The sequence below is a fragment of the Lycium barbarum genome, chromosome 10, assembly GCF_019175385.1.
Source record: "Lycium barbarum isolate Lr01 chromosome 10, ASM1917538v2, whole genome shotgun sequence".
NCBI classification, from domain to species: domain Eukaryota; kingdom Viridiplantae; phylum Streptophyta; class Magnoliopsida; order Solanales; family Solanaceae; genus Lycium; species Lycium barbarum.
The window spans coordinates 7087808-7115053 of record NC_083346.1 but is presented as its reverse complement, the minus strand read 5'-3'; the positions used below and the strand labels follow the sequence as shown (position 1 = coordinate 7115053).

Sequence of the window (27246 nt, the reverse complement as noted above, 5' to 3'; positions counted from 1 at the left end):
AAAATTTAAGCATTATATTTACTCTTAATTAATTAACCTAAGTTTGGCCGGTAAACCGTAGTTAACGGATCCTAGAGGATGCCTAACCCCTTCCCTTTAGGATAATTAGAACCCTTACCTAGAATTGAAAATTAAGCATACCATTAGCGGAGGTTTAGTTAGGCTTTACCTTAGTTAATAATTAGGTGCCCTAATTCACCTTAAAATCAATTAGGTGACGACTCCTTAAAATAAACAAAATAGGAATCTTCAATATATTGTACTCCTACTTTAACCCGTTTAAAATGGGGTATAACATGGGGTTCTTTATATAGAACTCGAAAACCCTAAATCCCATTCCCCTTTTTTTGTTGTGAGGCGAATAGAAATGGAGGAAAAAATCCCTCCAATATTGAACGGCCAATCACGAGCAAGCATTCAAATTCGCATTTGGACAAATACCATTAAGGGGTTTCAGATGAAAAGCAGAAAAAGGGAAGAAAATCACCTCTGAACGATCGAGGCCTGATGGGGAAGGACGAGGCATTAATTTCCCTTCACCCAAACAACCATGCACGGTCTGTAGGCGAGAAAAGCTTCTGTGAGTTTACATTTTTCGTTGGAGAGAGAGGGGGAGAAGAGAGGCGTCGCTGAGTTTCTTTCGTTAGGTTTAGATGATGAAGTAAAGAGATGTGGGCCGGGTGGGCTGGTGATATTGGGTTGGTCCGAAAAATATTTGTAGTTGATTGGGTTCGGATTTGGGGCTCTCCATTGGGCTGATGTGAGGCCTTCTTGGGCTAAAAAAATATTTTCTTCTTATACTGCTTTGGGCTTCTAAATTTAAATAAAAGACCTTCTACAATTAATTATCTATTAACGTGTGCTAAAATATTACTTACTATAAAATATATTTATTACTACTCAAATAAAATTATACGATGTCATAATAGCCGTGCGATAATATTTTAAAGTTTAACAGTAAGTAAATGCTATTGTTTAATTGCATAAAATAAATGCGATGCATGTATGCATAAGACGGTAAATAGAAAAAATGTTAAAAGTGATCATAATGCAAATCATAATAATGGTAAATATAATTATAATAATAAAGATAACAACAGTAATAATAATGATAATAAGCAATGACCATAGTTGGATAATAAAAAAAACGACGGCATTAATAGAAAGCTAATTAAAATTGTGATAAGGTATAAATGACTATTCTTAAGCTATCGAAATATATTAGAAATGCAAATAAATATTTGGAAGAAAGGCGGGACAAAATTGGGTGTCAACACTTGTCCGGGTAAGATGGGGGTAAATAATGCCCTCTCCAAAAGACGGGGTAAGACATAGACAAATACGTACTATGTTCTGTGAGCATACATTCAAATTTAGTGCATTTCATGTATTGCTCGTTTCGGGTAAGATGGGGGTAAATAATTCCCTCTCCGGAAGACGGGGTAAGACAGAGATAAATACGTACTATGTCCTCTGAGCATAGATTCAGATTTAGAGTATTTCATGTTTTTCTTGTTTACGCTTCATGATTTCAGCTTTAGCTTCAATGTTTATATATATTTGATATACTTGTACTATGTAATTGCTTTTGTGCATTATCAGGGATTTCAAAGACTTGCCCCAGGGGTAAGCTGAGAGTGTTGATGATCTTGCTGGGTCTTTTAGACTCACACTTGTTGATGTTGTATGTTGTATGTGTGCAGGTGTGGTTAACAGTGACCAGGTAACCGATACTTGATTCATTCTAGCTTCGTTCAGTCCAGTTCAGTCGAGGTGAGCCACCATTAGATCATGGCGGCTTCTTCTTCTTTAGTTGACTTAGTAGTATTCCGAGCTACGTCTCGTACTTTTATATTCAGACTAGTAGTTCCATGACTTAGAGATTTTATGGGGTTTATGGGCAAGACTCAGTATTTGTATTTCGCTTCCGCACTTTTCTTTATATTATGAGACTTTGCGTATTATTCATTTTATTCGTTAATTTTCGCATGATTATCTTAGAGGGTTCGCCTTATGGGTAGAAGCTCGAAAGGTGTCCGGTCACGGCCTGAGTGTCAGATTTGGATCGTTATAAAATGAAGAGATACTTACCACCCCATCACAATCTTTGATGTACTAAAGGCATAATGTCATGATAAGGTTACATAAAAGAAAAAGTAGAATAAATATGAAACAAAATAAGAAAATAAATAAATAAAATTATGAAATTACATGTGGGGTGTAAACTTCCTCTTGATATTTATGTTTTTGTGCTATTATATATTGGGAGGGACCATTCTATCATGTTAGAAAAGTAGTTTTTTACAATAAATAAATAAATAAATTTGAGGACGAAGACAGGAGAGGACAATATTTTGTAAGTGCTTAGTACACCATTGTAAAGTAGGTTCGATTCTATGGAAAGTGGAAAAGAATTTATAATGGTCCTATGGAACAAGACTTAGATAAAAGAAAATGAAAAGAGAGAGAGAGAACATAAAGATGCTGGAAGTAAAGATAGTAACGGGTGGAACTACAATATTAGATATGAGTTCGAACAAATTAAGTAACTTTTATTTAGATCTTGTATTTTATTATAGAACTCTCTCTCTCTCTCTCTCTCTCTCTCTCTCTCTCTCTATATATATATATATATATATATATATATATAATGCTGGAAGTAAAGATAGTAACGGGTGGAACTACAATATTAGATATGAGTTCGAACAAATTAAGTAACTTTTATTTAGATCTTGTATTTTATTAGAGAACTCTCTCTCTCTCTCTCTCTCTCTCTCTCTATATATATATATATATATATATATATATATATATATAAAACTGAAGGACGAAGAAAGGAGAGTACACTATCTTGTAAGTGCTTAGGACACATTGTAATGTAGGTTCGATTCCATGGAAAGTGGAAAAGAGTTTATAATGGTCTTATGGAACATGAGTTAGATAAAAGAAAATAAAAAAAGAGAGAGAACATAAAGATGCTGGAAGTAAAGATAGTAACGGGTGTACTACAATATTAGATATGAGTTCGAACAAATTAAGTAACTTTTGTTTAGATCTTGTATTTTATTAGAGAACTCTCTCTCTCTCTCTCTCTCTCTCTCTCTCTCTCTATATATATATATATATATATATATATATAAAAAAACTTTGAGGACGAAGAAAGGAGAGTACAATATCTTGTAAGTGCTTAGGACACCATTGTAATGTAGGTTCGATTCTATGGAAAGTGGAAAAAAGTTTATAATGGTCCTATAGAACATGACTTAGAAAAAAAAAATGACAAGAGAGAGAGAACATAAAGATGCTAGAAGTAAAAATAGTAACAGGTGGAACTACAATATTAGATATGAGTTCGAACAAATTAAGTAACTTTTGTTTAGATCTTGTATTTTATTAGAGCTCTCTCTCTCTCTCTCTCTATATATATATATATATATATATATATATAGATAGATAGATATAGATATAGATATAACTTGTGCTATTATATATTGGGAGGGACCATTCTATCATGTTAGAAAAGTAGTTTTTTACAATAAATAAATAAATAAATTTGAGGATGAAGAAAGGAGAGTACACTATCTTGTAAGTGCTTAGGACACATTGTAATGTAGGTTCGATTCTATGAAAAGTGGAAAAGAGTTTATAATGGTCCTATGGAACATGAGTTAGATAAAAGAAAATAAAAAAAAAGAGAGAGAACATAAAGATGCTGGAAGTAAAAATAGTAACAGGTGGAACTACAATATTAGATATGAGTTCGAACAAATTAAGTAACTTTTGTTTAGATCTTGTATTTTATTAGAGCTCTCTCTCTCTCTCTCTCTCTCTCTCTCTCTCTCTCTCATATATATATATATATATATATATATATATATATATATATGTATGTATAAATTTTGAGGACGAAGAAAGGAGAGTACAATATGTTGTAAGTGCTTAGGACACCATTGTAATGTAGGTTCGATTCTATGGAAAGTGGAAAAAAGTTTATAATGGTCCTATGGAACATGACTTAGAAAAAGAAAATGACAAGAGAGAGAGAACATAAAGATGCTGGAAGTAAAGATAGTAAAGGGTGGAACTATAATATTAGATATGAGTTCGAACAACTCTATATATATATATATAATTGTGAACCCAATAACTGAAAGGGGTTATTAATTCAATGGCAAATTTTAAACATTTTAAATTTCAAATTTTGGCTCCGACTCTGAAGACAGTGAATTGGTGATGTTAAAATCACACTCATTTTTCAAGATTCCTTCACTAATTATACAATTAAGATTCCTTCACTAATTTAAGGGAGAAAGAGGTTCGTCCTAAACCCATAGATGGGTTAATTAAGGGGCCTTCTTGCCAATTACCAAATGATCAAAAAATTAAAGTTTGAACCTAGAGAAGGGTGTGTCATTTGCACTTTGTCCCTATTTTGGGTTGTTCTTTATTTTTTACCCCTCAAATGGAACTTAGGATAGTGGGACATAAATTCTTGAAGTTGTTGTCGGATCCCTTTAAGAACATATGTCGCGCTGGCATAAGTTACATTTGAGGGGTAAAATTAAAGACCAGCCCATTTGAAGGACAAACCGTGCAATCCTTCTTGGTCCTCTGGAACATATTTCACTCACTTGGAATTCTCTCAATTCTCCATTTTCAATCCTTAGGCAGAAGGCCCAAATTGTAATCCAATTCTCTTGAGTTGGGTCACTTCTAACATGTTTGTTTTTTGGTAAAATTAACAAAATGACTACCTTTGGTAGTTTCCTATCATTTATAGCTACCTTTTAAAAATTACCATTTGTAGCTATGTTTTTCCAAATTAAGGTATTTTTTCGGATGTATTTGATGCTTATAAATATATAGTAGCACAGTAAAATATAAAACATATCCCTTGATTTAAGGCCATAACGGTGGGATCAACTAATTAGCTATTAATTGGTATTTTTTACCATACCCTTCCACAAAATCAGATGTTAGATTACCTTTCCATAACCATTTTCTATTCCTCCATCCAATCTTCAACATTCAAACATAAAAATCAAAATTCAAAATTTGAAAACATTCAACAGTCAATATATTTGAAGTTTTCAATATTGATTTCGTTCTTGATTTACCCATGTATTTGATAGCATAACCAATGTATTTGAAGTTTCCAATCAAACCCCATGTATTTTATATTAAATCTCATGTATTTGTGTGAGTAACAATTTGCATCACCAATGTATTTTAGCGGTAATGTATTTGAAGTTTTCAATATTGATTTCGTTTTGATTTACACATGTATTGATAGCATAACCAATGTATTTGAAGTTACCAATCAAACCCCATGTATTTTTATATTAAATCTCATGTATTTGTGTGAGTAACAATTTGCATCACACATGTATTTGATGGATTAATTTGAACAAAATACACAAATATATAGAAAACTTACAATGTATTTTCGTCACTCATGTATTTGAAACTAGATGAACTGATGGAATTAATTTGAACAAAATACACAAAAACATAGAAAAACTTACATAAATACACCACCAACCACAATAATTGGTAGCTATATCATAGAACATACACAAATACATATATTTCATCTTCTCAAAACCCTAAAAAATCCTAGACCACCAAAAAAACCCTAGCCACAGATCAAATGCAACTCGGTCTAAATTTATGGGCACTGGTCCACAGCCCAAAAGTCTTAGCATTTACAGCTACAACTTGCCCACAATGGGAGATAAGCCCACAAACATAATGAATGATCATTCTAGTTAGAACATCATTCGCATAACAAAGAAAATGGAAAGGTTAATTGTCTTCTAAATCATAAATTATGATACATAATAATCTATAAAATGGCATTTACTAGCCACTTTTTGACCTTGTCTTTAAAAAACGCTATTGTTATGGAGTTTCAAACTCCACAAGTAAAATACATTGGCCGAAAAGTGACTATTTGTGAATTTCACCCTAATAATCATGTATAGTCTTGCAACTAGTTATATTGCTCTATAGTTTCTTGTCTCTTGATTTCTGTGAGTATCTGTTGGTTTATAATGGCTTATTTACTTTCATTGTTTTCATTTTCATAACTACTTTGATTTGTTTGTCCGTATCTGACCTTTCTTATGCTTTTTCTTGAGCCGAGGGTCTTCCGGAAACAGTCTCCCTATCTAAGGTGGGGGTAAGGTCTGCGTACACTCTGCCCTCCCCAGACCCCACGTTGTGGGATTCATTGGGTATGTTGTTGTAGTCTTGCAACTAGTTCTAACTAAATGTTAGGTTATACTTCCACTTTTCAATTAAAAAAAATTGAGTGTTTGGGGTGTGTTTAGGGTTTGATTTACATAAATGTCCCCTTTTTAGGTCACTATTTTGATATTATCTCTATTTTTAAAAGTTGTGCAAATATAACCCTTGAAAATTAATCCGGAAAACGTTAGACTCGGGTCTGATGTTTGCTCATATATTTTTCAACTTTATAGATAAAACATTAGACTGTTGTCTAACGTTTGTAAAGATTTTACAAAATTTTAAACCGTGGTCTAACTTTTTCTTATAAGATTTTTCAGTTTGCTGAAAATGAATCTTTAGACCATGATCTAAAAGATCCATAAAATGCAAGAAAAAATAAAAAGAGGGTCATTTACTAAATAACTATCCCAAAAAGGACAATTGGTGAAAATTTATGATGTTTAGGAGATGGCATAAGGACGGTAAAAAGGGTCTTGGCACTATAACATAGGCACGTCTACAACTTGCAAGACTTGTGAACAATTTAAAAAAATAGGAAAATGAAGTTGTACTAAAGTTATGGCTCGTCCAACATAACTTTTGAAAAATGAATCCAGGCAAGTTATGTCAATCCGACAAAACTTGTGAATACTTTTAACAAAAATAGGAAATGAAGGATATTGCACGAAAATTACGACAAACCCATATAAATTGTGAACAATTAAACACATGCTAAGTTCTACCAATCTAGCAAGATTTGTGAATAATTTGACAAAATAGGAGAATGGAGATGGAGATTGTACTAATGCGCGAGGGAGACTGTACTAATGCGCATGTCATAACTTGTTGAATCGTGATTATTTTGGCACAAATTCCTCAAACGAAGATAAAAGTTAAATAATGAATATTAAATGAACCAAATTCCGCAAATCACCTGTCTAGGCGTAATGACGACAACATTGACAACACAAATAAATTAGTAAGTTCCATTGAAACCATTTAATTTTTTGGTTTTGAGAAATAATATCATTCACCATTTTAAATGAGATAGAGAACCATTGAACTTTAAAATTATGGCTAAAATAATACTTATTTGAACAAGTGAATCCTTAGATGAATTTAAATACAAAAACATGATCGTCAATTAGGATTCACGATTCCAACTTGTTTGATTGAAATGTGATTATTATCGTAGATATCTTTTTTTATATATAAGAAAGATATAAATTTTCGAACAACTTCTAAATCTCTTTGCAAGTTCATAACTTATTGAATCGTGATTGTTTCGCACAAATTCCTTAAACGAAGATAAAAGTTAAATAGTGAATATTAAATGAACCTATTTCCACAAATCACCCCTTCTAGGCGTAATGATGACAACGTTGACAACGCAAACAAATTTGTAAGTTCCACTGCAAGCATTTAACTTTTTGATTTTAACAAATAATATCATTCAACATTTTAAATGAGATAGAGAACCACTGAACTTTAAAACGACGGCTGAAATAATACTTATTTGGACAAGTGGATCCTGAGATTAATTTCTACTATTAAGAAGAGCGGTTGGGCTCACTTTCACGTTGATCGTTCCAATTTAATTAAAAAAAAATTGTGGGCCTCCATATATATTAAACATCAATTAATATTAAAAAAAAAATTGTGAGCCCCATGATTCTAATATATATATATATATATATCTGTTCCAATTTAATAAAAAAAAATAGTGCAAATTAATAACAACAACAACAACCCAGTGAAATCCCACATCGTGGGGTCTGGGAGGGTAGAGTGTACGCAGAACTTACTCCTACCAAGGTAGGACGGCTGTTTCCGAAAGACCCTCGGCTCAATAAAAGCATAAAAAGAAGTCAGATAAGGTTAAGAGATTCAAAGCGATATGAAATGAAATAATGCAAGTGACACAAATAACACAGGATAATCAAAGCGCAGGAAATAACAGATAATAGCAGAAATCTGAGCACAAGAAATTATATTGCGATAATGCGACTACTAATAAGAACGGAAAACGAGACTATCTACTAGCCTTCTAACCTAATTTGGGTCCTCCAAACCCTCCTATCTAAGGTCATGTCCTCGGTAAGCTGTAATTGCGCCATGTCGTGTCTAATTACCTCTCCCCAATACTTTTTCGGCCTACCCCTACCTCGTCTGAAACCATCCATGGCCAACCTCTCACACCTCCGCACTGGGGCATCTGTGTCTCTCCTCTTCACATGCCCAAACCATCTCAATCTCGCTTCTCGCATCTTGTCTTCCACCGAGGCCACCCCCACCTTATCCCGAATATGCTCATTCCCAATCCTGTCACTCCTGGTGTGGTCACACATCCATCTCAACATTCTCATCTAGGCAACTTTCATCTTTTGGACGTGAGAGATCTTAACTGGCCAACACTCCGCCCCATACAACATAGTCGGTCTAACCACCACTTTGTAGAACTTGCCCTTAAGTTTTGGTGGCACCTTCTTGTCACACAGCACTCCGGAAGCAAGCCTCCATTTCATCCACCCTGCCCCAATACGATGTGTGATATCATCGTCAATCTCCCCGCTGCCTTGCACAATAGACCCAAGGTACTTGAAACTACTTTTCTTCTGGATGGCCTGGGTACCAAGCCTCACTTCCAAGCCAGCCTCCTAAGGTGCTTTACTGAACTTACACTCCAAGTACTCTGTCTTGGTCCTACTCAGCTTAAACCCTTTAGACTCCAGAGTATGTCTCCAACCCTCCAGCTTAGCGTTAACTCCGCTACGAGTCTCGTCGATCAGGACTATGTCGCCCGCGAAAAGCATACACCATGGCACCTCACCTTGAATTTGCCGTGTCAGTCCATCCATCACCAAGGCAAATAAAAACGGACTAAGAACTGATCCTTGATGCAACCCCATCACAACTGGAAAGTGCTCTGAGTCTCCTCCTACTGTCCTTACCCTGGTTTTGGCTCCCTCATACATGTCCTTGATCACCCTAATGTACGCCACAGGTAAACTTTTAGCCTCCAAGCATTTCCATAGGATCTGTCTTGGAACTTTGTCATAAGCCTTTTCTAGGTCGATGAATACCATGTGTAAGTCCCTCTCCTCACCCTAATAATGTCTAAAAAAAAAGTGCACCCCATATTAAAAAATCAAACAATATTCATGTAATTTTCAAAGTATCTCATTGAGTCAATAATAATGAATTTATTGCCACGTGCGTATTCGTAGCAAACACTAATATAATAAAGTTTTAAATACGGAGCACAAACTACAATGTTATATTAATCGTGTTTTGAACATAGTATAAAAAAATTGTGGGCCCCATATATATTAAACATCAACTAATATTAAAAAAAATTGCGGGCCCCATAATTCTAATATATATATATATATATTCGTTCCAATTTAATAAAAATAAAATTATGGGCCCCATATATATTAAACAACAACTAATATTAAAAAAATAGTGCAAATTAATAATGTCTAAAAAAAAGTGCACCCCATATTAAAAAATCAAACAATATTCATGTAATTTCCAAAGTATCTCATTAAGTCAATAATAATGAATTTATGGCCACGTGCGTATTCGTAGCAAACACTAATATAATAAAGTTTTAAATACGAAGCACAAACTACAATGTTATATTAACCGTGTTTTGAACATAGTATCCCGTATTGACAAAATCAAGCAATATATAAAAAATAAAAAAGTGAATCCCATATTAAAAAAACAAATAATGTCAAAAAAAAAGGTGCAAAAAAAATTGTGGTCCCCATAATTCTAATATATATATATATATAGTGCAAATTAATAATGTCCAAATAAAAAAGTGCACCCCGTATTAAAAAAATCAAACAATATTTATGTAATTTCTAAAGTATCTCATTAAGTCAATAATGATGGATTCATTGCCACGTGAGTATTCGTAACAAACACTAATATAATAAAATTTTAAATACAGAGCACAAACTACAATATTATATTAATCGTGTTTTGAACATAGTATCCCATATTGACAAAATCAAGCAATATATATATAAAAAAAAAAAAAGTGAATCCCATATTAAAAAAATAAACAATGTCAAAAAAAAAAAAGTGCAGACTTTGTATTTGTAGCAAACACTAATATAATAAAGTTTTAGATACGGAGCACAAATTACAATGTTATATGAATCGTGTTTTGAACATAGTATATATATATATATATATATATATATATATATATATATATATATATATATATATATATATATATATATATATATATATATATATTATGCATAAAAATAGTGCAAACTAATAATGTCCAAAAGGGTGGACCCATGCTAAACAACACCAACCAATATAAAAAACGTCGTCCGTTAAGCATTAAAAAAAAGTGTGGTCCCCATATTAAACACCAACCAATATTAAAAAATAAAAAAAAACACCAACCAATATTAAAAAAAAAATGTAAAAAAAGTGGAACCCACCATCTCCAAACTCACGGGAAAAAAAAGTGGACCCCATATTAACAAAATCAAGCAATATGAAAAAAAAAGTGAAACCCATATTAAAAAAACAAACAATGTCAAAGAAAAAGTGCAGACTTTGTATTAGTAGCAAACACTAATATAATAAAGTTTTAAATACGGAGCACAAACTACAATGTTATATTAATCGTGTTTTGAACATAGTATCCCATATTGACAAAATCAAGCAATATATATATATAAAAAAGTGAATCCCATATTAAAAAAACAAACAATGTCAAAAAAAAAAAAAGTGCAGACTTTGTATTCGTAGCAAACACTAATATAATAAAGTTTTAGATACGGAGCACAAACTACAATATTATATTCATTATGTTTCGAACATAATGTATATATATTATATGCATAAAAATAGTGCAAACTAATAATGTCCAAAAGGGTGTGCCCCATACTAAACAACACCAAGCAATATAAAAAAAAAAAACTATATAAAGCATGGGTTCAGACCCATGCTTCGTCGTCCGTTGTCCCTTAAAAAATAAAAATAAAAGGGGTGGGCCCCATACTAAATAACACCGAGCAATAAAAAAAAAGGAAGAAAAAAAAGTGGAACTCACTATCTCCAAACTCATGGGAAACAAAAAAGTGGACCCCATATTATCAAAATCAAGCAATATAAAAAAAAAGTAAACCCCATATTAAAAAAAATATAATGTTAAAAAAAAAAGTGCTGACTTTGTATTCGTAGCAAACACTAATATAATAAAGTTTTAGATACGGAGCACAAATTATAATGTTATATTAATCGTGTTTTGAACATAATATATGTATATATATTATATGCATAAAAATAGTACAGCTAATAATGTCCAAAAAAACCAAAAAAAAAAAAGTGCACCTCATAAAGGGTGGACCTCATACTAAACAACATCAAGCAATATAAAAAAAAAACAAAAAAAGGTGGAACCCACCATCTCCAAACTCACGGTAAAAAAAGTGGACCCCATATTGACAAAATCAAGCAATATAAAAAAAAAAAAAAGTGAACCCCATATTAAAAAAAATAATGTAAAAAAAAAAGTGCAGACTTTATATTCGTAGTAAACACAAATATAATAAAGTTTTAGATACGGAGTACAAACTACAATGTTATATTAATCGTGTTTTGAACATAGTATATATATATATAATATATATATATATATATATATATATATATATATATATATGCGAAAAAATAGTGCAAATTAATAATGTCAAAAAAAAAGTGCACTCCATATTAAAAAATCAAACAATATTCATGTAATTTCTAAAGTATCTCATTAAGTCAATAATGATGGATTCATTGCCACGTGCGTATCAATCCATTAGTGGGAGCAAATGAAATTGTTTTTCTTCAAAATGTTAAGTAGTCAAACCATACAATTTTCTTTCTTTTTTTATATTAGCCTGAGATCTAATCTAGTTATTACACTGTTGTATTTGCTATTCCGCCCTGTCATTTATTTGTTATGTTTACTAAAATAAATATACTTAAAATATTTATATTTTAAAATAAGATAGAATTTAATTACTTTTTTATTTTTATTCTTACTCGAATAAATGTGAAAAGAGATTAATGTCGTAAAAAAAATATATCAAATGGAGATCAAATAATGAATAAGGTAAATTAGTCAAATTATAATTCTAATCGATGTTTTCTTAAAAAAACCATGCAAAAGACAACATGACAAGTAAAATGAGCTAAACCGAGAATATTTACTAAAAATTAAAAAATAGTATTTCTTCGTTTAAATAGAAAATCAATTTCTACTTTGTTTCGTTTTAAACATGTAAAATTAATTTAATAATTTGAATTAGAATTATCCAAATCAAAATTTGATAAAAAATAATAAGTATTTTACACCTTTAAATTAATTGAATTAAAATTGAAAGTATCAACTGATGCTTAAATATTGCTATTGTTTTATCTCAAAGAGAGGAAAACAGTTTCCTTTTAAACAAGTCTTCTCTTTTAAAAAATATTAATAAATTTGCTGACTTTGTATTCGTAGTAAACACTAATATAATAAAGTTTTAGATACGGAGAACAAACTACAATGTTATATTAATCGTGTTTTGAAATATATATATATAATCACTATTCAAAGATAATTACATACACATAGATGCACTATAATCTAAAGTGTTGGGCCTGGCGCAGCACGGGCATAGGCCGTCTAGGCATTAGATAAAACCAATTTAAAAGAACAACGAAAGGCATAATGCAGGAGGAGAATAAAAGCAAGAAGTGGCCGTGTTAAACAAAGAGAACATTGGAAAGCTATATGATAGCTACTATACCAAAAGGGATAACCAAAATATAAGAGGAAAAAAAGAATTTTCATTCTTTGGCTAAAAGAAGAAAGAAAAAGATAAAAGAAGAGAATCTAAACAGTTGGATGAGAGAATAGAACTATAAAAACATAGAGAGGTACAACCATAGTTGCAAGTTGTATAATTATTGGTACTCAACGAATATATAACAAGTCATAGAGACCAGATGCAGCATATAATAAAAATAGTTCATAAAGGAAAAACAAATTGACCTAACTTTTTAATTAGAAAATTAGTTTAAATATTGTTGATTACTAGAGATAAAGGAAGGAATCGTCTAACTGGTTCCAATTAATTAAAGAAAATTTGGTTTGAGATATGAGGTTTAGTCTCAAGATACTCGAATCCACAACAATTGATCATTAAGACGATTGGTATAACATTATATGCTTCGAGTTTGATGTTTTTTGGGAATTAGTGAAGTGGGGACTACCGAGGGCATGTTTGGACAGGTTTCAAATCATATTTTGAAATCAGATTGATGTGAAGTTGAAATTTTATTTGGACATGCAATTTAGATTTCTTGAGTTATATTTTTTTTTCATAAACATGAAAATCCCACAATTTGTGAAAAATATCAAAACTTCCCCAACTCTTATATAATCTTACCAAATGAACAAATCATAGTTCATAAATAAGGTATCTGGATATCCTAAGGCGCTACATTAATAAATTACATATCTCCATATTCTTTTTATAAATAAATGTTCGCGATTACATTCTATTATCAAACTTTCAAATACACATGATTTTACAAAGATCCACTGGTTCAAAAACTCAACAGTAGTAGTAACTAGCTTAGCATTTTTTAATATAGTCCTTCCACGTGATACAAACAATCTCTTCACGTCAAACATGATTTTTTATTTTTTTGTTGCAAAATCTTAAATAATGGGTCATTTTTTTTTTTAACAAAATATGAACTTTTGAGTCAAGTTTTTACATCTTTAAAAATTGAAATCACAAACAAATGTTGATTTAAAATGAACTTTAGTGCACATTTCATAAAGAAATGTTTATTTAAAATTAAAATATGAAATCAGACTCCTAGATCACGTGGGCTATGCTGAATTAATGTCCTTGTTTATATTAGGCTGTACTGGATGTTGCTAAAATGTTGATAGACAGAGACGACTCCACTAATCTGAAGCTCAAACAAGTGACTGGAAGTACCATAAAGATTATTGAACAAACCAAGCAATATCACTATCACTCACTATTTCACGGAAGCTATCAACTGGCTGACTGACAGAATATGATTCTCTACACATTTCAGTAGCTGCCCAGAAATGCTAAGGGACCATATCGACTAGACAAAACGCAAATGACTACTATTAGAATAAGGTATCACAAAGTTAACTATTTTGTTAGTTAAGATTGGTTTACCATAGGAGTAGAGATAGAAGGTATCTTACGGTTCCGCTGAACCCAGTATTTCGGTAGATTTATCTTAAATTTTGTATTTGTGTTATGAAATTCAACAAATACGTTTAAATTTCAAATTTAGAACTTAATTATTAACACGTGAAACAATTATTGTAGAATTCAAAACTCATAAATTTCAAATCGTGGATCCGCTTCAGTGTTGTAACTTGAGGTAAGGTATATATAGTCCCCTCTTTGTGCCGTAATGTTAAAACAATACCACCCAGAAACTACTTCTGGATAACTTTACTATTTAATAAAATTAAATTAAAAAGGAAGCAGCATTTATGTAATTTTGGCTATTTATGGCTTATATATATCCGTTCCAATTTAATAAAAAAAAATTGTGGACCCCATATATATTAAACAACAACTAATATTAAAAAAAATAGTGCAAATTAATAATGTCTAAAAAAAAGTGCACCCCATATTAAAAAATCAAACAATATTCATGTAATTTCCAAAGTATCTCATTAAGTCAATAATGATGGATTCATTGCCACGTGCGTATTCGTAGCAAACACTAATATAATAAAGTTTTAAATACGGAGCACAAACTACAATGTTATATTAACCGTGTTTTGAACATAGTATCTCATATTGACAAAATCAAGCAATATATATAAAAAATAAAAAAAAGTGAATCCCATATTAAAAAAACAAACAATGTGGAAAAAAAAAGTGCAAAAAAAAAATTGTGGGCCCCATAATTCTAATATATATATATATATATATGCATAAAAATAGTGCAAATTAATAATGTAAAAAAAAAAGTGCACCCCATATATATATATATATATATATATATATATATATATATATATATATATATATATATATATATATAGTGCAAATTAATAATGTCCAAATAAAAAAGTGCATCCCGTATTAAAAAATCAAACAATATTCATGTAATTTTCAAAGTATCTCATTAAGTCAATAATGATGGATTCATTGCCACGTGCGTATTCGTAGCAAACACTAATATAATAAAGTTTTAAATACAGAGCACAAACTACAATATTATATTAATCGTGTTTTGAACATAGTATCCCATATTGACAAAATCAAGCAATATATATATATATATATATATATATATATATAAAAAGTGAATCCCATATTAAAAAAATAAAAAATGTCAAAAAAAAAGTGCAGACTTTGTATTCGTAGCAAACACTAATATAATAAAGTTTTAGATACGGAGCACAAATTACAATGTTATATCAATCGTGTTTTGAACATAGTATATATATATATATATATATATATATATTATATGCATAAAAATAGTGCAAACTAGTAATGTCCAAAAGGGTTGGCCCCATACTAAACAACACCAAGCAATATAAAAATAAAAATAATAAAAAAAAATAATAAAAAAAAAAAAAACTATATAAAGCATGGGTTTAGACCACCAAAAAAAAATATCACTTTGGCTTTATACGGTTTAACACTTAATTTCCATCTTATCATCATTTAAAGTTGTGACATAAATTGATACAACATCCAACTTACCTTGGATAGACTTACTAAAGCTTACTCCTGTGGTTGCTGGGATATCAGTGACCAACCTAGTAAAGTTAATTAAAGCAGCATGTTAAATTTGTGTTATTTTATATTTCAATAATTTTAGAAGTTACATAATTTCTTGTTAAAGCTGTATAAAAAGATGCTGCAAATTAAATGAATCTAAAAAGATTCCCGGACATTTTGAAAGGATATATTTAAGTTATATATAATAATGTAAAAGATTTTACTATCAATGGATTTTAATCGTGATAGCGTGTTAGTTACTATTTTTTAAGATTAACAATTAATGTTTATCTAGAAATTTATTGATAAGTACATAAAGAGTGTAAAAACAAGTCTTAAGTTTTGATGTCTTTCGCCTATAGGTTTTTTATTTCCCGTCTAGATATGATAGACTTTAAAGAAAGAGTTTAATTTCTTTATATTAAAAATATATTATTGTTTATACCATCATGTTAAAAAAAACATACGAGTACTAAGTTTTAAAAAAAAAACATAATAAACCAACGGATTAAAATAAATTTAATAATAAATGACTAACCAATGTAGATACTCCCTCAAGTTTGGGTTGCTCGGACTAGGAGCATCAGGATCCACCATAATCTTCAAAATAAAAAAGACAGAAAAATCACACGTTTTAAAGAACATTCCAAGGTTAAGAAACTTAAACTAAAAGGCAAAATCCTCTTTATCAAATCTTCTATATATAGTGACTCTCATACTACATGTAAGAAATGTATCTATGATCGTAGAAGAGATTTTAAGAATTAAGATACAATAAAAACATGAATATAATCTTGAATTAAAATTAAACGACTGTAATGTTTAAGTACTACACTTTTTAAATGTGTAAGCATAATCAGCGATTAAGCCTGCGATCAACTTTTACAATCACTAGTTACCATGTTTTCTCAATGACGGGAAAACTTACAGAGATGGATCGTCAATAACCTTTTTTCTCATGTATTCAGGGAAACCACTAGAGGTATTCTTATGATCGATAACTAGAAAAAGGGGGTTAACGTGTATATATCTATAGAGAGGTCTACCCATGAGGCATGAGTCCATCACAGGTCGATATCAGGGCCGGCTTTAGCTTAAAGCGGCTAAAGCACAGGCGTTAGGCCCCTCAATTGTGAAGGCCTCTACTTTTAGTAGCAATGAATTACTCTTTTTCTAAAAAAAATACTTCGAATGGAAAAGTACTACAAAACTACTATATAAACAATATTGTCTTAATGATGATTTCAACAATTGACTATTATTTTTGGAAATCGGATCCTATTAATAGTCTTTTGGATGCAAAAAAAAAAAAGTAGGTTTTAAAAATCGAATATGAAGAAAAAAATTCAAGGAGTACAAAAAAAACTACTCGATATAAACCCTAGATTATTTTACACATTATATGGTTGTCTTAATTTGAATTTGATACATTGTGACATGAGTAATTCTTGTACGAAAGTTATGTCATTCTTTGGAGTGGTACTATGTATATATTCATTGTTTTCTTCTTCTACTAAGCGTCGTAGAGTTTTAAAAGAAAGCATATCTAGTTTATCTCTTAAATAATCGTCATAATTATAAGCACGTCCGAAAGATCGTATTTAAAGTATTAAAATAATTAATTAATTGTATAAGCTTCAAAAAATATATCTGCAATTTTTTTAAGAAAATATCTCTTAAGGCTTCTTTTTAAAGTTTGGCTTTAGGCCACAAAGATCCTTGAGCCGCCCCTGATCGATATAGTTAATAGATCTTACATATCTCATACATAATCAGAGTAATATCTTTATTTATCCTCAAATAATCATATTAGGATATATATAAGGCGAATTCAGGATTTCAAGAGGATGGGTTCACCATTATTGCTTTTAAGATAAGATATAGAATTTTATAGTAACATCAACTTGGCAAGCAAAAGATAGTAAATTATTTTATAATCACAACGGCATCAAAGAAATGCATAATTAAAAGCTGCTTTAAAAAAAATTAAAAAATGCAAAAGTGCAGCAAGTAGATTTCGACCCCTCAACCTTGAAGATTTAGACTTGGCACTTAACCAGTGCTCCACTCAATCTCAACTGACCATGGGTTCCTTCAGTTAATATTAGATATATTTTAAAAATTATACACATAATATACCAAGTTTAGTCGGAGGACCATGTGTTCACGTGACCCATTTTTTCAACCTAAATTCGCCACTATATATATAGATAGATAGATAGATATCCTTTATATTTTATTTATAACTCGGATCAAACCACTGTTTTTTTTTTCAAGCTATAAACCAATTACACAAGTCCAAATTCCAACATAAGCCACTTTATGTTGTGATGGGATGGTTGTGATCGATTCGTCCACCTTTAATCAAAGGTGTAAGTTTGAGCTTTGGGAATGGCGGACCTTCTGGCAGAAAGTGCATTACTTTGATCTCCTAGTACTGTATCGTACGAATTCAAATTAATCGGACCGAAAGAATTCGAATACTATACCAAATGCATAATCCAAAGGAAAATTAAAAAAAAAATGATGGAGAGTATAGTATGCGATTTAACAGAGTGTAAAAAGTGGAAAGATCATCTCCACCAATATCAACCCTAGGTTGGTTGGTAACTTGAGAAGGCTTCAAATTACAGCCACTTAAAACCTCCCTATTGTTGTAAACAACACTTAGGCTAATAGACCTTGTGAATGGATCCAACACATCACTTATCACTCCACCAAGTTCTAAAGTGTTTCTTTCTCTTGACATGAGGAGATAGAAACTATATATTATATTCAGCTCAATTCACAAGTCACAACACTAGTGAGCTATGGCTATGTGTACGACAATTGTTGTCGTGTTATTGGGTATTCATTCTTTTTTGCCTTTTTGTGACTTCCATCCCAAGAATCTAAACAACACGTTTTTTGCTCCAATTAGAAAACATTCTATTCGTAGTTAAATGCTATAGTTGTCACACCCATCTTTTTAACCCCGTGAAGAACGCACAAGTTTTTATTGTTAAGAGTTTTTCCATTTGAAATGATGATTTTGAAAAGGGATTACTTTATTTACAGAGTCGTCACTTATAATTGAATTTTGGTGCTCCAAGTCACCTTATGAATTTCTAATCAAACAGAAATGACTCTTTTATTATTGGGTCGGGAAAATAAAAGATTGGGTAAGGAATTCTATTGACCGGGGAGAAGGTAGTAGACATTCTCCGAATCCCGTGGTTCTAGCACAGTCGCTTTATCGACTTATACTTAACTTAAACTATTTCTTGGATAAATTGTGTTGCAAGCCTTGATTTGCTCGTGCTTTTTATTATTGAACTTTTACTAATCTTAACCCAGATACGTAACCGCATTCTGGATCTTGACATACATGGGCTTAGAAGCGTAACCGCTTTCTTCGCTCGTATGTATCGCACCTAAATTGTCTCTGTCTACACGTCTTGATTTGAATTAATGAAATTTAATTATTAGAATACTGCATCCTTGAATTTTTTTTAAGCGTCTCAAGATAAGATGCACAAATTCTTGATCGAAACAAAATTAATTATTCAAAAAAAATGAATTGGCTAAGTTGTGTAACCGCATCCTTGAATTGTTTAAGCGTCTCAAAATAAGATGCGTAACCGCATTTTTAATCGAGATGGACATTTTAAAACGTTCCTAAAGCTCGCCTAACGTTAAAAGCATTTATTTGTCTCTAAAATCCAAGACTTATTATTATTTGGTTAATTTTCATTCTTTTGACAACGAGTTTTGAAACGCGTTTGCAACCCATCTCACACTAGTAACTAGTTAAATGGGCCTTAAATATTGGTCTAGGCCCAAAGTCCATTTTCCCCGAAGAGTTCATTTAAAATCATAACTCAAACCAGCGTTTCTTTTAACCCCAACTCACATCGACAAGTTTTCAGAATCTGAGAGACGCGCCGTCTCATGGGGACTCCAGATAACCCGAAACCGGCGCGTCTCACAGAGAAAACAACTCTTCTCAAAGACCCAACCTCATCTGGGGTAGAAATTCCACAAACTATCAATTATGCTAAGGCAATTCAAACAGTTGTAACTCCGAACACCAATACTAAGAATCGATTAGGGAATCCATCTGTGGAATCTCGAATTGCTTCACATAAAAATCACTTTCACTACTAAAAAAAACAGAGATTTTCGACCAAAAATTTCGACCACATCAGGTTGAAAAAGCCTTTATTTCGACCAATTTTTCGATCACACGCGTAGGTCGATAACAGCTTGGTCGAAAAAAAATTTCGACCACGTGTGGTCGAAATCACATTCTGCCGAAATTAAGGGAAAATTTGTTTTCGTCGAAAAAATTATTTTTATATTAAATTATATTTAACTTTTTCGACTACGTGTGGTCGAAAACATTATTTATATTTAAATATAAAAGAAAATAAAAATTCAATTCCGACCACATGATGTCGAAATTGTATTTTTCTGGGTACAATTTCGACCTCATGTGGTCGAAATTGTGAAATATCTGGGCTGATTTTCGACCACAATCTGGAATATTTTTTCCAGCATTTGCCTGCTTTTGACAGCCCACCTGCCAATTTCCAAATAGTCAAATTCATCAACCAAAACAGCCATCCAATTCATTAACAATGCAACACAACAACCATAAACAATGTTCAAACACTTGAACACTTAAACATTGTCCATTCAAACATTTATAAACAATCAAATTCAACCTCAAAGTACTTAAAATTAAAACTACATTCAAACACTTAAACATCATAAACTACATTCAAACACTTAAACATCATAAACATCATTCAAACACTCAAAACATTATAAACTTAAAAGTACTTCTAATTCGAACTAAAACTACATTCAAACCCTTAAAGATAATATACATATCCATTTAAACATATCCATCATAAACTATTAATTTGGGCTTGCATACCCAACATCCTAGCCTCCGAGGAATTAAGTGTTCTTGTTAGCTGAGCAACTTGATGCTTCATAGCTTCATACTCCTTAGGATCAACTGCGCCATCATCATTGATCAAGAATGAAAATAATCTATTAACGGGAAAAAAGAAAGGATGTGATAAGTGACTACAAGATGAATATGGAATTTCTTTTCCAGATACTTATTATAAATTATCCAAAGAAGAAGGCGTCTAATTTGAAGTCTCTTAATGCCAGTAATCTTCTGAGACACTATATCACTGACCGCTGACAAAAATGCAACTGTTATCGCCTGCAATTATAAATAGTAAAATTTAGAAACTACAAAATTAAAACCGTTGTACCAATCAAGCTAAAAGCTTTAAACACAACACACCCGCATCAACTTGGATCAACTACTTCTCAGTCCCCAACTAGTTAAAGTCAACTAAAGAAATTGATTCTCCACGAAGATGCGGAGTATCAATAAATAGCCAATAAAACTCCCTGGAATTAAATTATAAAAAAGAAAAAGTAAATTTGCAGCTATAGTGAACTTTAATGAGCAAATTGACGGTTTAGAGACAACTTTACCCATCTTCAATCATAGAAGGCATCTTCAACAGGGATATGAAGATTTCTTCACTCATCCACTTGCAACTTGCAAGGAAAATTAGAACTTTAAATTCATTTTTTCTTTTTCCACCTTTACATTAACATCAAGAATATAAGAAATACAACATAAATAAATAATCAAACAAACAAATTAAACCAGATAAAAAACAGAGGAGAATCTTGATGTAATCATCATTGCTATTCCAAAATATTACAATTGTGATTGATGGAGTGGCTGGTCTGCACCAATATTGTTTTTTTGCACAGAAAATCAACCTCTATGTTTTTTTTTTCTTTTTAAAAAAAATAAAATTAATCCTACTACATCCAACAATGCCTTAAAAATACATTATTACAGCCCAACTTTCATAGATCTACACTTGCCCTTTCCACCCTTCTCTGATTTTCTTATTTTTAAATATAAAATTATATTCCTATACTAAAAATAACATAAAATAAACCCTAAAACAAATATTAAACACTAAATAAAGTTATCAAATCTACTAAATATAGAAGGTAATGTAGCTAATAACATGAGATTATTATGCATTGGTAAGTGTTCATGACATTAAAAAAAAAAAAAGTACCTGCGTTGCCGACGGTGGATTGGCGGTGGTCGTAAGGTGGTGGGTTAAGGGTCTGGGCTGGTGGGGCGGTGGGCTGGTGGTGTGGGTAGAGAGAGGAGAGGGAGAGAGGTGGTGTGTGTGGGTAGAGAGAGGAAAGAGAGAGAAATAAAAAATACAAATGTGGTCAAGTGTGGAGTGTGCGTGAACAGATCTGTTCCAAATGTGTATATACAAATGTGGTCCAATTTCGACCACATGTGATCGAAAATTGGTTTTTTTTTTAATTTAAACGTTTTCCATTTATTATTTATACAAAATTTAATTTCGACCACACGTGATCGAAATTATATTTTCATTTTAAAAAATCGACTCCGTGTGGTCGAAATCCTACTGAAAATTAAAAAAAAAAATTGACCAAAAATGTGATTGAAATTTTTTGGTCGAAAACGCCCTTTTTTTTTTTTTTTTAGTAGTGTTTGGCCAGATGTATAAAAATCCCACTTAAAAATCCATCCTACTTTGCGCCGGTTATCACAAAAATCACTTTGGCCAGATGTTATAAAAATCCCACTTAAAAAGTGATGTGACATCCTTAATTAGTGCATTTGCTTAATTTGATAGGTTAATGTATTAAACCTTTTTATCCGGATTAAAATGTATGAGTTCTATTATCGTTATTAACTTAATTCGCCAAAACCAAAAAAAAAAAAAAAAAACTTAATTCTCTGATTCTTTTCCTTCTTAGTTCCTATTGTACTCATTCTTCTATTTAACCTTTAATTTTCTTCCTTTTATTTGTCTCAATACCAAATAAACTGCCTCTCAAGCCTATGATTATATATAATGCTAAATATTGAAGAGCTCAGGTCGAATACCAGAAGTCTTCTTACTCTCAAATCTCAAGAGACGTATGGAATATTTTTAAAGAAAGGTATTGTTATGAAATAATAATAATAATAATAATAATAATAATAATAATAATAATAAAAATAAAAGTACAAGACAATAAGAGATATAGTCAAAGAAATTGGGGGCCGAGGGGGGGAGGGGGGAGATAGATATTTAATTTCTGTTCAATCTGATGTACAAAAGAACTAAACTGACTTCTTATTTATAGAAGAACTGAATTTGCTTTGTACGCTATTTCAAATAAGTTGTTGTGTAAGCTACTTGAAATCAAGCTTATCCTATTGCAAGCTTATCCAATTGCAAGCTTATCCAATAAATAGTTTATGTAAATAGACATCTACAATATGGTGTATTTATAACACTCTCCCTTGAATATTCATTAATAGATAATGTGACTCGTTAAAATCTTAATAGTGAAAAAAATCCAAGTGAAGGAAAAAGAATAAACGTATCTAGTAATACGCATTACAAGTTGCCTCAGTAAAAATCTTATCAGGAAAACCCAAAGGAACAAAATCTATTAAGGGAAAAAGAGTACAACGCGTATTTTACTCCCCCTTATTAAAGCATCACTTAATTCTTGAAGATCATGTATTCCAATCTTGTATACAACTTATCATACGTGGAGGTTGGCAGTACCTTTGTGATCAGATTGAGGGGTGGGCATGGTATGGTAGATACCGATTACCATACCGAAATCAAAAAAAAATTATACCGCAGTTTCGGTATTATAGTATTTGGTACGGTATTTGGTATGCATTTTTAAAAGGCTTGATATTCGGTACGGTATTCGATATTCATAAAGAAAATACTGAATACCATACTGAAGTATATAATTACGTATACAATTCATATATCTTAGTATAATAATACTAGCAAATATATAAACTAGTATTATTAGAAAACTAGTTGTTTAAATGTTGGAACTTTGACTACTCTATCTTGATTTAAATGTCTTTTTTGTGTAATTGATTTACGAAGGGGATTGCTTGTACTTTCTTTTGAATATTTTTACGTGTGTAAGGTGTTTAGTCCATAATAATTGAAACGTTTCTTGAGTAGCGGAAGTCATAATTCTCCACGATATGAGTATATGTAAGTCGAAGTTGGACAAACTATGGTACCTATTTACCGTACCGTAAAATACCGAACCATACCGAATTAATTTGGTACGGTAATGGTATAGTATTTTTAGAAACCGAAAATCAAAATTATCATACCGAAGTTTCAAATACCATACCATGTTCACCCCTAAATTCAGATCTGTCAAATTATCATTTGATGAAATGGTTAATCATCGGTGCTCCATTTCTTCTATGATTTGACTATCATGTAAAAAAAAAAAAGGTAGAACAGTAATCCCTCATGGAAATAGATAACACATCTGGATCGAACACTTATGTCGATCAGATGAATGTCCTATTTATTCAAAAAAATTGACAATATCTGTTAAGATAAACACATTTATATGAAAGCTTTCATTTGCAATATGCAATTTATCTTATTTCAATATGTCAGGAGAGAAATTATACTATGCATTTGCAGTATGCAGCTGATCTTATTCAATATCTCTTTGTTGGAAAGAAATTATATCATGCTTATAGTTATAGCAAGATAAATAAATGCATCATTTGCACAAATATATGATACTTCAGGATGAATCTAATTTTGCAAGTTTCGCATTTACATTTTGTCAAGTAAGCCATATAGGATGTGAGAACATCCATCGGTATAAATGGTGTGACATTTTCTGATGTTTGGACTGCAGGTTCGACAAACTTTACCCTTACTAAGATGCATCATTTTACTTGGTAATTATTTCTACGTCAGCATGCTTTAAGAGACGTAGAATTCATATCCTCACATTCTTATACAACATTGTGTGCTATATTGTATTGAAGATATCGTCGATGAGATATCATTTTATATCGGTTCGCAATTCGACATAACTTACTGAGATCTTATCACCTCATTGTTTTCAGGTACCTAAACCTCTCGTAAGGTTTCATGAAGTGTTATGTCGTAGGCTCTTCAAGAGCACATTGCCTCCTTATTATAATCATTTTAATCACTTGCTCCCCTCTTTTTTCAAGAATTATTACATATGGAACTGATTCGTCAACCAAGCTTCATGCATATTGTACACTTTGTCCTTCAAGAACATTCAATAGGAGCATTTTGCAGCTAAATTTTGAGACTAGTTGGTCAGCAAATGCTTCCAACATTTGGCTTGAATTATCTTTTGAATGAGGATCATACTGGCGATAATTCACAAAATATTTCTTAGCTGCTTATTCTCTCCCTCTTATGCTAGAAACAATAACATATATCCTGATCTTCTTTAGGGAATCAATATGTGTGCATCGTGGTAGATCCATTAATCGTATTCCGCAAATCAAAAGCTATTAGATGGAAATATGTGGTTCTTAATCCTGAACCAATTCTGATACGAGAATTTATCGATTATCATAATTTATTAGTCTGAAGCATACAAGTATTGTTTTATGCAATACATCATATCTCAGACCAGCACTCGTAGCTTTATTCTCTCAAGCATTGGTTTAGCTATATACGGGAGGCATTCAACGCCAAACCAACTTTGATATAAACCAGCATTATCAAGATAAATTAGCTTGAGTACATAATCTGAAAATTGTGCTCGCAACTCAATTATTTTGAGCAAGCAACTTTGTAAATGTCAAATTGCGGGTTGACAATAAACACACATATGGCCGTCTTATAGATGCATCTGTTTAAGACACTAAATCATAGGTGAACGGGCCTATATCCACCTTTTATATTTTTCAGAATTTAGAAAATTCATCTCAACATTAGCTAGTATAATCAACTTTTCATAAGAATAAGCAACAAAAAATAAATCTGGAAGAATCTTCTAGGTCTTCAATATATTTCTGAATACTCAATTAGAACAACATATTTATATCAGAATAATATAGAAAATTTTACTCCATATCTTTCAGAGTATATCTGATTTCAAAGCAATTGATGCTTGCAATTGATGCTTTAGGAGCTAATATGAAGCAGCGTAAAATTTAACCACTTTTTTGTAATTGATGTTCGGCCTAAAATACATATATTTACTCATTGTTTGCCTCACATTTTAGTAATTTTTAATCGTCTTTTGAGTATTAATTATAATGAATTGTGCTTAATATTATATTTTTACTATCTAAGAATAAAGCAGTGTGAAGATAAAAAAATTTGAAGCAAAATTGAATAAAAAGTGTAAGAGAAAAGTAAAAGAGGACAAGGACGTGAATTTGAAAATTAAAAGGAGAAAAAGAATGGAGACAAGTGGCAGACATCATGATTGCCTAATCATTATCTATTTATGGTGCAATGTTGGCAAATTTTTTCTTCACCGCAAAAGTGATTGCGGGAAGTTACGCACTGAACAAATTTCGGACCGAAAAAACTCTCCCAAAGTTATGAAATATATTATGAATGTCCAATACACAAATATAATGCTTCTCCTTTATCATCTTAATTGTTCCTCCATTTTCTTTCACCATCTTAATGGTTCCTCCATTTTCTCATATATTGAATGCATATGTAGCACTATAAATAGAGGCATAAGTTTTCATATGAAATACACTTGTAACACATTTTGGAAGAATAGTAAAAATCTCTCCTCTTTTGCCATTCTATTTCTATGGTTTTCATCCTTTAATATTATGACTCTTTTAGCTTCATTTTATAACACGTTATCAGCACGAGACTCTGCCGTTCCGAGCAAATACTTTAAAGCCTCGAAGGTATTGATTTTCTATTTTTCTTTACTAATGGCAAATCTTACCAAATGTGAATTTGTAGCTTTAAATATATCCGGCAATACCTATATGTCTTGGATTCTTGACGCCGAAATTCACCTTAATGCGATGGGTCTGGCAGACACCATCAAAGATAAAAATGAGGCATCAAACCAAGACTGTGCCAAGGCTATGATATTCCTCCGCCATCACCTTGATGAGGACTTGAAAATGGAATATCTCACTGTTAAAGATCCTCTTACTCTGTGGAATAATTTAAAAGATAGATATGACCACCTCAAGATGATCATACTTCCACAAGCACGTTTTGATTGGCTCCATTTAAGGCTACAAGATTTTAAATCTATTAAGGCATATAATTCCACCATGTTTAAAATTATTTCTCAGTTAAAATTATGTGGTGAAAATATTACTGAT

The 27246-nt window shown here is 31.4% G+C and overlaps 1 long non-coding RNA gene across 2 annotated transcripts; it reads right to left on the bottom strand.

The window, feature by feature from the left end:
• Window positions 1-20864: 20864 nt before the first annotated feature.
• Window positions 20865-22312, bottom strand: LOC132614751 (uncharacterized). 2 transcript variants are annotated; one of them, XR_009572434.1, is made up of 4 exons: window positions 22151-22312; window positions 21543-21608; window positions 21346-21455; window positions 20865-21261 (listed from the first exon to the last, which is right to left on the bottom strand). It is a non-coding gene; the product is annotated as an uncharacterized LOC132614751 (long non-coding RNA). The 2 variants fall into 2 exon arrangements; XR_009572433.1 differs by lacking the exons at window positions 21346-21455; window positions 21543-21608.
• Window positions 22313-27246: the final 4934 nt, after the last annotated feature.